We start from the raw sequence: 8,072 nt of genomic DNA, 5'->3' as shown, positions 1-8,072 counted from the left end.
AAATAAACTAACAGGCGAAAACAACTAGAAAATGTCAAAGTGTCAAAGAATCCTCAGCAGGTTTCACTAAGACCGGATGTACCTCTACTATTAAAATGAGATCTGTATCTGGAAATCTTACCTGAATGATGAAAAACACATTAATGCGAGGTGTAAAGGCCCGCTGCGATCAGAATGTGATCGGGTCGGCCGGAGCAGATCCTGGTCAGAGTCGACAAAGTGTGAATGCTGCAGCTAATGGTGCGTTCAGGCCGCGTCCAGGCCGCGTTCTGGCCGCGTTCAGGCCGTGTTCTGGCCGCATTCAGGCCGCGTTCAGGCTGTGTTCAGGCCGCGTTCAGACTGCATTCAGAGTGCAGCTACAAAGCAACAGGAAGCCATTCATTTTCAATGGAAGCTATAAACTCCAGAGTGTAAAATGCAGCAGCTACAAACTGAAGTTCAGCTGCTTCAACTTTTTTTCCGCTCTGATGATGCAGTGACACAAACCAATCAGAGTAGAGGGACGATAGGGTAAGGTAGTTTATATAAGTATATTTACTTTATTATTATTTACGTGATGAATTCTTTCAATTAACAAGAACAATTATTTGCCAAATAAAATAAAAATTAGACAAAAACAAAGCTATGACAGTATAACATCATTAGTTTCTGCACCAACGGGACGACATGAACCGCCAGCGACCGGCCAGCAACACTTTGCTGCTCCGCTGGCGACAGCGTGGCTTTGTACCCCAGACCGCTTGGTAGCTTCTGTAGCCCGCAGTCTGAACCATAAGACTGCACCAGGTAACACACCTTCAACCAGAGAGGAGGAACTCATTAGTGAAATCACCTGGTGTAGCGTTTGATTGGACACGTGGTTCGAGACCCTCGATCTATATTTACTCCCAGGAGGGAGCAGTGGACACCGGAGCTCGTACCTTTCATCAGTGTGGTTGTTTCTGGGCTTTTGGTTGAGACTCTTCCAGATGGGGATGGGGGGCACAGCAGGACCCTGGATGAAGATCATGTCCTGGATGGAGAAGTAGAAGAACACATTTCACCAAGAGTCAGTAGAAAAGGGTTAGGGTTAGGGTTATAATTTGTTAAAGAATTGAAGGCACATTTGTTATGCCTGATCATTGACTGGAATTTTTTTTTATATAAATTCATTTTGTATGTAGATATTTTCCCAAAATGTGATATGATCTCTAATATTCTAGGAATATAAGTATGAAGTTCCAACAAATATAGAATGAAGTCATCGACATATAGTGACAACTATATTATCATCTCTATTTAAACCTGCTAGACCCAAATAATCTTTTATGAATACAGCTAGTTAGGGTCAATAATATTAAAAAGGAGGGGGGGGGTTCCCCTGGTGATATAATCTTATCGTTTGTAATACATGCCTGCAAAGAAACACACAGGACCTCTATTCAACAACGAAAAATGGGCCCAAAATCAAACTACTCTAGGGCCATAAACTGATATTGATATTTGATGCGGTCACATGGCTCATGAGAGTCGAGGGACACCAGGACTGAAGCCAGTGAGCCGGAGGTGAAAACAGAACACTGAACAATCAGTGGAGATCGCCAAAAAGCTGTCGCTCAGTAATAAACCTGGTCTGGTCCGGGCGAATTACAGAATCCATAACAGAAGCTCAGTGAAAACCTTCAGGCTTCGGGCCTAAATGACTCACATTTCCAGGGGTCACTGCCTCTTTTATGAAGAAGAGAGATCGTATCTTAGGTCATAGTTGGCAGAAGAGATTACTGCTCAAGAGCTTCAGCATATTTAAGAGTTAGTTTAGTTTAAAGTTATTTAGAAAACCATCTGGCCCCAGAGCCTTTCCCCTTTTCATTTGTTTTATTACTTGTTCAATTCTGAGTATCAACAGAAGCTAGTCCACTTTTTTTATAGTGTATTAATGGTTGGCATCGTCACTGGAGCGTCGTCACTGGATTCTGAGGTACAAAAATCATCCTAAAGTTTCTTAAATTGATTATTAATACCTCTTTGGTATTACCTGAGGATACTGCAGAAGGACTTTAGAGAGAGAATTCTTCAGTCAGGTAGACAGTTAGCAGCAGCAGCTGGTCCAGGATCAGACTGGTTTCCCTGATCTTCATCAACATGAAGAACGTCTCCCTCATTCCTTCCTCCAGGTACCAGCAACAGTTACTCAGAGAGAGAGGAGGAGGAGAGAAGAGGAAGAGGAGGAGCAGGAGGAAGAAGAGAGAAGAGGAGGAGGAGGATAACATTAAAACATTATAACATTAAAACATTGTAACATTATGACATTAAAACATTGTAACATTATAACATTAAAACAACAGAGAGAGAGAGAGAGAGAGAGAGAGAGAGAGAGAGAGAGAGAGAGAGAGACTGACTCTTGCCCTCCGGCCTCTTTCTAGGAACTCAGTAGGAGGAAATTCTCCATTCTGTATATTAAACATCGGCATTATGAGGGACAAGAGACACCAGGAATCTGTCTCTCTCTCTCTCTGTCTCTATCTCCCCCCCCCTCCAAACACTAACACATAAACACTCACATCTCTTAGACACATAAATGCATCATGACTGTTAGAAGCAGGGCTGAAAAGTCCAACTCCAGTAGAAGTGCTGTGACTTTACTGAAGTAAAATTACAAGTTTAATCATCTAGAGTAAAATCTAAAAGTTACAATGCAAACAGCAGATAGGGCTGAATATATTTCATGTTGTTATGGCCGATGTTGAGCTTTGAAAAATAAGATTATGAAATTCATATCATCATTAAAAAAACACTGCATGCCAATATGCATTAATCAATAATCTGTTCTCATGTTCTGTGTAAACTCGACTTCAAATACATCGGATTTGATGAAAACAGAAAACCATGCTCCCTCTCTCTTTTTCTTCTCTTCTGTTCTCTTAGGCACAAACACACACACACACACACACACAGAGGTCAGGTTACAGTGAATGATGTGCAGAACTCAGTGTCCAGGGAAACTCCAAACGGGTACAGTGTGTGTGTGTGTGTGTGTGTGTGGTAACACCACATTCCTCTCTCTCAGCTTAGCGACTCCAGGTCAGCCTGGGGTCTCTTCACACCTCCTCCTCCTTCATCCCCTTATTTCTCATATTTCTCTCCTCTTCCTCCTCTTTCCTATTCCCCCTCATCCTCCACCTCCTCTTCCTTCTCTTCTTCCCCTTCATCCTTTCTCCTCCTCATCATCCTTCTCTTCCTCATCTCACTTCTCTTTCTAATGTCGCCTCCCCCTCTTTATCCTTCTTCTTCTTTCTCATTCTCCTTTTCCTCCTTTCTGTTCCCGAATCCTCCTCCTCCTCCTCCTCCTTATCCTCTTCCTTCTCCTCCCCTTCTCTTCCCCCTGATTGTCCTCCATATCTTCCCTCCCTTCCTTCTACCCTTCTGCCTCCTCCTCCTCCTCATTATTTCAGCTCCTCGGTCATTAAGTCAACATAACAGAGTCGACATCAGTTACAATGAGCGCAGCTCGGATTAGCTGTGAGTGTGTGTGTGTGTGTTGGGGGTGGGGGGGGCAGGTCGAGGGTGGTCTCTGCAGACAGTATGATGAAAACAGAAACACGTGGTTTTAACCGTGCGATCACACACATGCACACACACACACACACACACACACACACACACACACACATGGTGGTGGTAACACTGCAGCAAGAGGTTGAGTTCAACTTAATGTGATTCTGTTCAACTGAGGTATTTATACAGTGTGTGTGTGTGTGTGTGTGTGTGTGTGTGTGTGCATGTGTGTGAGCAGGAGCTGAAGGGGAGGGGGGGTGTTATTGGTGGTGGGGGGGGGCCTTGGGGGGGGTTAGCTATGTTTCCTACTGTCAAGCAAATTTAAACTTTTGAAATGTTGAAAAAGTAAAATGTTTCCATCAGGATGAAACAAACAAATCAACTTCCTGGATGTCAGAATGTTTTTTAGTCGATTTATTTATTAATCTATCAGAAAAATGGAAAAAGTCTTTCAGCAATTGATTAGTGTTGATTAGTATTGATTAGTATTGGGGATATTGTTTTTGTCCTTTAGTGTCAGATGATGTTGGTCATATTTCATTTTAAGATTAAAACAAAGAAATACATTTTAATGTGCCAACTAATGGATACAGAAGCATCGGTCAAACTGTTACAGTATAACATTATGACATTAAAACATTATAACATTGTAACATTATGACATTAAAACAACATTATAACATTGACCTTTAAAACAACTATAAATTCAATAGTCTTACTACAAAAACGATGAGTGCAAATATGATTTGAGAGATGTTTGTAAGTTTACAGTACAAAAAGCTAAAAAAGGGATTAAAAGGAGATGTATTTATATTGTTGGGGTTAAATTATGGAACAATGCTAATATAAATTTAAGAATGTGTAACTCGCTTTTGGTTTTCAAAAGATTGGTTTATAAAGCTATTTTTGAGGGTTACAAGTGTGAATGATTTTTATTTTATTATTTTTTATTTCTGGAGGGTAGTTTAATTGATAAGAATGTAGGATAGGCATATATAAGCATTATGCTTCTGCCTGTGCCTTTTCAGTCACTACTTAATACATAGATTGTTGATTTTGTTTATACTGTCTAGACTGTTTATACTTATTGTATATTAGATTGTATATTGTATATACTGTTTATACTTATTGTATTGTGTGTGATGACTGAATAAAATACTACTACTATTAAAACATTAAAACAGTGTAACATTAAAACATTAAAACATTGTAACATAACATTAAAACATTATAACATTATGACATTAAAACATTATAACATTAAAACAGTATAACATTAAAACAGTATAACATTAAAACATTGTAACATTGTAACATTAAAACATTGTAACATAACATTAAAACATTATAACATTGACATTAAAACATTATAACATTAAAACAGTATAACATTAAAACATTGTAACATAACATTAAAACATTATAACATTATGACATTAAAACATTATAACATTAAAACAGTATAACATTAAAACATTGTAATGTAGAAGTGGCAGGAATGTGGAGACGGACAACTTCTCTCGTTGACTACACCAACTCGTGTGTCATTTATTTGAAACCAACAGAGCAAGACTATTTACATCGCTCTGCCCAAAAACACAACAACACTACGTGGAGCTGATGTCACTCAGAAAACCAGACTTTCTTAAAGGGACCGTGTCTGCTTAACCCTGAGAAGCACACAATACAACTGCATGTGTTAAACATACACAAACCACAGATTATGGTGAATAATGTCCATAGAGTCCGCCACAGTAACATTATAACTATAACATTGTAACATAACATTAAAACATTATAACATTAAAACATTGTAACATTACAACATTGTAACAACATATAACATTATAACATTAAAACAGTATAACATTAAAACATTAAAACATTGTAACATTATAACTATAACATTAAAACATAACATTAAAACATTATAACATTAAAACAGTGTAACATTATAACATTAAAACATTATAACATTATAACATTAAAACATTGTAACATTATAACATTAAAACATTATAACTAGGGCTGAAACGATTAGTCGACCTAATCGACTACATCGATTACAAAAATACGTCGAGGATTTTTTTTTTTTGTGGATTTTTATCATTGACGCGTCGCATATCTGTACATTTTCAGGCTGTATCAGAGCTTCATACAGTCAATGATGCAATGTGCAAAAGCAGCGCTAGGTGGCAGCAGTGCTTAAAATGTCCAGCTGATCGACATGCAGTAGGCAGGCAAAGAAGACGTTTCCCTAATGAAAGATGGCTGAAAATGGTGGAAAATACCACCGGACCTGCGGGACGTTCAAAGACATTTACCACGAGTTTCAAAAGTCTCTAAAGCCAACGGTACAGCAGAGTAAAACCCCTGTAGAGCAGAATGGAGAACAGCACCACACCGACATTTAAAACCAAAGTATCCCGGAGCCACTTGTGAAACTGACAGTAGTTGGTGAATAACGTTGTTCATGCTACCTGGCTGTCAGTGATGAGTAACGTGACTACAGACCTGATATGTGCTGAAGCTCTGGCTGGTTATGGTTAGGTAACTACTGACCTGAGAGGATAAAGATAACTGACAGCTCTCATCTCCTAACAAAACTTTTTCATAAAACTTAAATCCATAGCCATAAATCCACAGTCTGCTATTTTTTTTGCCACTAAATTAATGTTTATGTGAAGAGTATTTTATAATTTTGAATTAAACAAAGGCGCTCAAATAACAGTTACACAATGTTAAAGAACAAGCCCACAGTTAAAGTAGTAAATTCATCTGGTCTCTCGCCTCTACTTGTACACAGAAAATCCATGGCATTTTTACAGGCATGAAATTACTGAATAAAATTCATCAATACTTTCTGTATTATCAACACCTAAAACAATATTATTCTATCATAACATACAGAGGTGTGTTGACAGAAGTCTTGACAGAAGCTTCCTCCACCTGCTCCTCAACGACTTCAGAGCTCAATAAAGCTTTCAATGTTGAGCCGCTTGATCCAGTTTTATTTTGTTATGACTAATGTAACTAAGAAAATAATCGTTAGATTAATCGAAAAAATAGTCAACAGATTAATCGATTACCACATAATCGTTAGTTGCAGCCCTGGTTTTCATCCTCAAAGCACAGAAGAGACCATGTTGGCTCCTTCAAAAGAGTCCTGATCAATATTCAGATTTCTTCAAACAATATTTAATATTTTGACTCATCAAAAACCTCCAGGCTGGGAATCTGTGAGGGGTTTAGTAAACTCTACATCTGTTTTGTCTATAACACCAAATGATCATCATTATGCTTAAAACAATTATTTCCCAGCCTGGTTACACACACACACACACACACACACACACACACACACACACACACACACACAGGCAGGCAGAGGGCCACCAGCAGGTTAGACTGTCTACTTTCATTAACATTCATGGACTTTTTCTTCTCTGCAGCCTGGAAATTTTCTCAGAGGAGAGAAGGACCAGGATAAACCCCCCACCCCCCCCACCCCCCCACCCCACACACACACACACACACACACACACACACACACACACACAGATTAAAATGCCATCATGACATAATTCCATGATTGATCTCTTTGTTTTTGGCTCTGTGGTGTTGGAGGAACACAGCAGCTGTACCACACTGTGGCTGGCAGCCTGGGTGTGTGTGTGAGTGTGAGTGTGTGTGCGTGTGCGTGTGAGTGTGCGTATACGTGTGTGTGTGAGTGTGTGTGTGTGTGTGTGCGCGTGTGTGTCCAGGCTTGGCTCTGCTGGTTGGCTCAATCTTTCTGTACAGAGTTGAAGTTCACCAAAATCAGGAGTCACAAATTCACACAAACATCCACACAGCAACAGAACAAACTGCAGCTTTTTAAAAACAAACAACTGAAACATTTTCATTTCCCACTTTGTTAAAATTGTTTACGTTTGTAATGATGAATTTCAGGTCAGGATTCTTTTCCCTGTAATGGATATCTAACATTATGGGAGAAGAATTTTCAATTCTCTGGTTCAGCTGTAGTACTAGAAGTAGAAGTAGCAGTAACAGTAGTAGTACTCCAAGTACTACTAGTAGTAGTACTAATAGTAGCAGCAGCAATAGTAGTAGTACTAGTAGTAGTAGTAGCAATAGTAGTAGTAGCAGTAGTAGTAGTACTAATAGTAGCAGCAGCAATAGTAGTAGTACTAGTAGTAGTAGTAGCAATAGTAGTACTATTAGTAGTAGTACTACTAATAGTAGCAGTAGTAGTGGTAGTAGTACTAATAATAGCAGCAGTAGTAGCAGTGGTAGTAGCAGTAGTAGTGGAAGCAGTAGTAGTAGCAATAGTAGTACTAGTGGCAGTAGTAGCAATTGTAGTAGTATTAGTTGTAGTAGTAGTAGTACTAGTAGTAGTACTACTAGTAGCAGTAGTAGTAGCAGTACCAGTAGTAGTAGTAGCAGTAGTAGTAGTAGCATTAGTGGAAGCAGTAGTAGTAGCAGGAGTAGTAGCAGTAGTAGTAGTAGTAGCAGTAGTAGTAGCAGTAGTAGTAGTA

General features: G+C 39.0%; 1 long non-coding RNA gene across 1 annotated transcript; it reads right to left on the bottom strand.

Moving 5' to 3' along the window:
- Positions 1-598: 598 nt before the first annotated feature.
- Positions 599-2,123, bottom strand: LOC144542283 (uncharacterized). Its single transcript, XR_013507142.1, has 3 exons — positions 2,015-2,123; positions 921-1,012; positions 599-795 (listed from the first exon to the last, which is right to left on the bottom strand). It is a non-coding gene; the product is annotated as an uncharacterized LOC144542283 (long non-coding RNA).
- Positions 2,124-8,072: the final 5,949 nt, after the last annotated feature.

The sequence above is a fragment of the Centroberyx gerrardi genome, chromosome 14 (assembly GCF_048128805.1).
Source record: "Centroberyx gerrardi isolate f3 chromosome 14, fCenGer3.hap1.cur.20231027, whole genome shotgun sequence".
Lineage (NCBI taxonomy): Eukaryota > Metazoa > Chordata > Actinopteri > Beryciformes > Berycidae > Centroberyx > Centroberyx gerrardi.
Note: the sequence above shows the minus strand (reverse complement) of the source record. Positions and strands in the feature narration are given on the sequence as shown.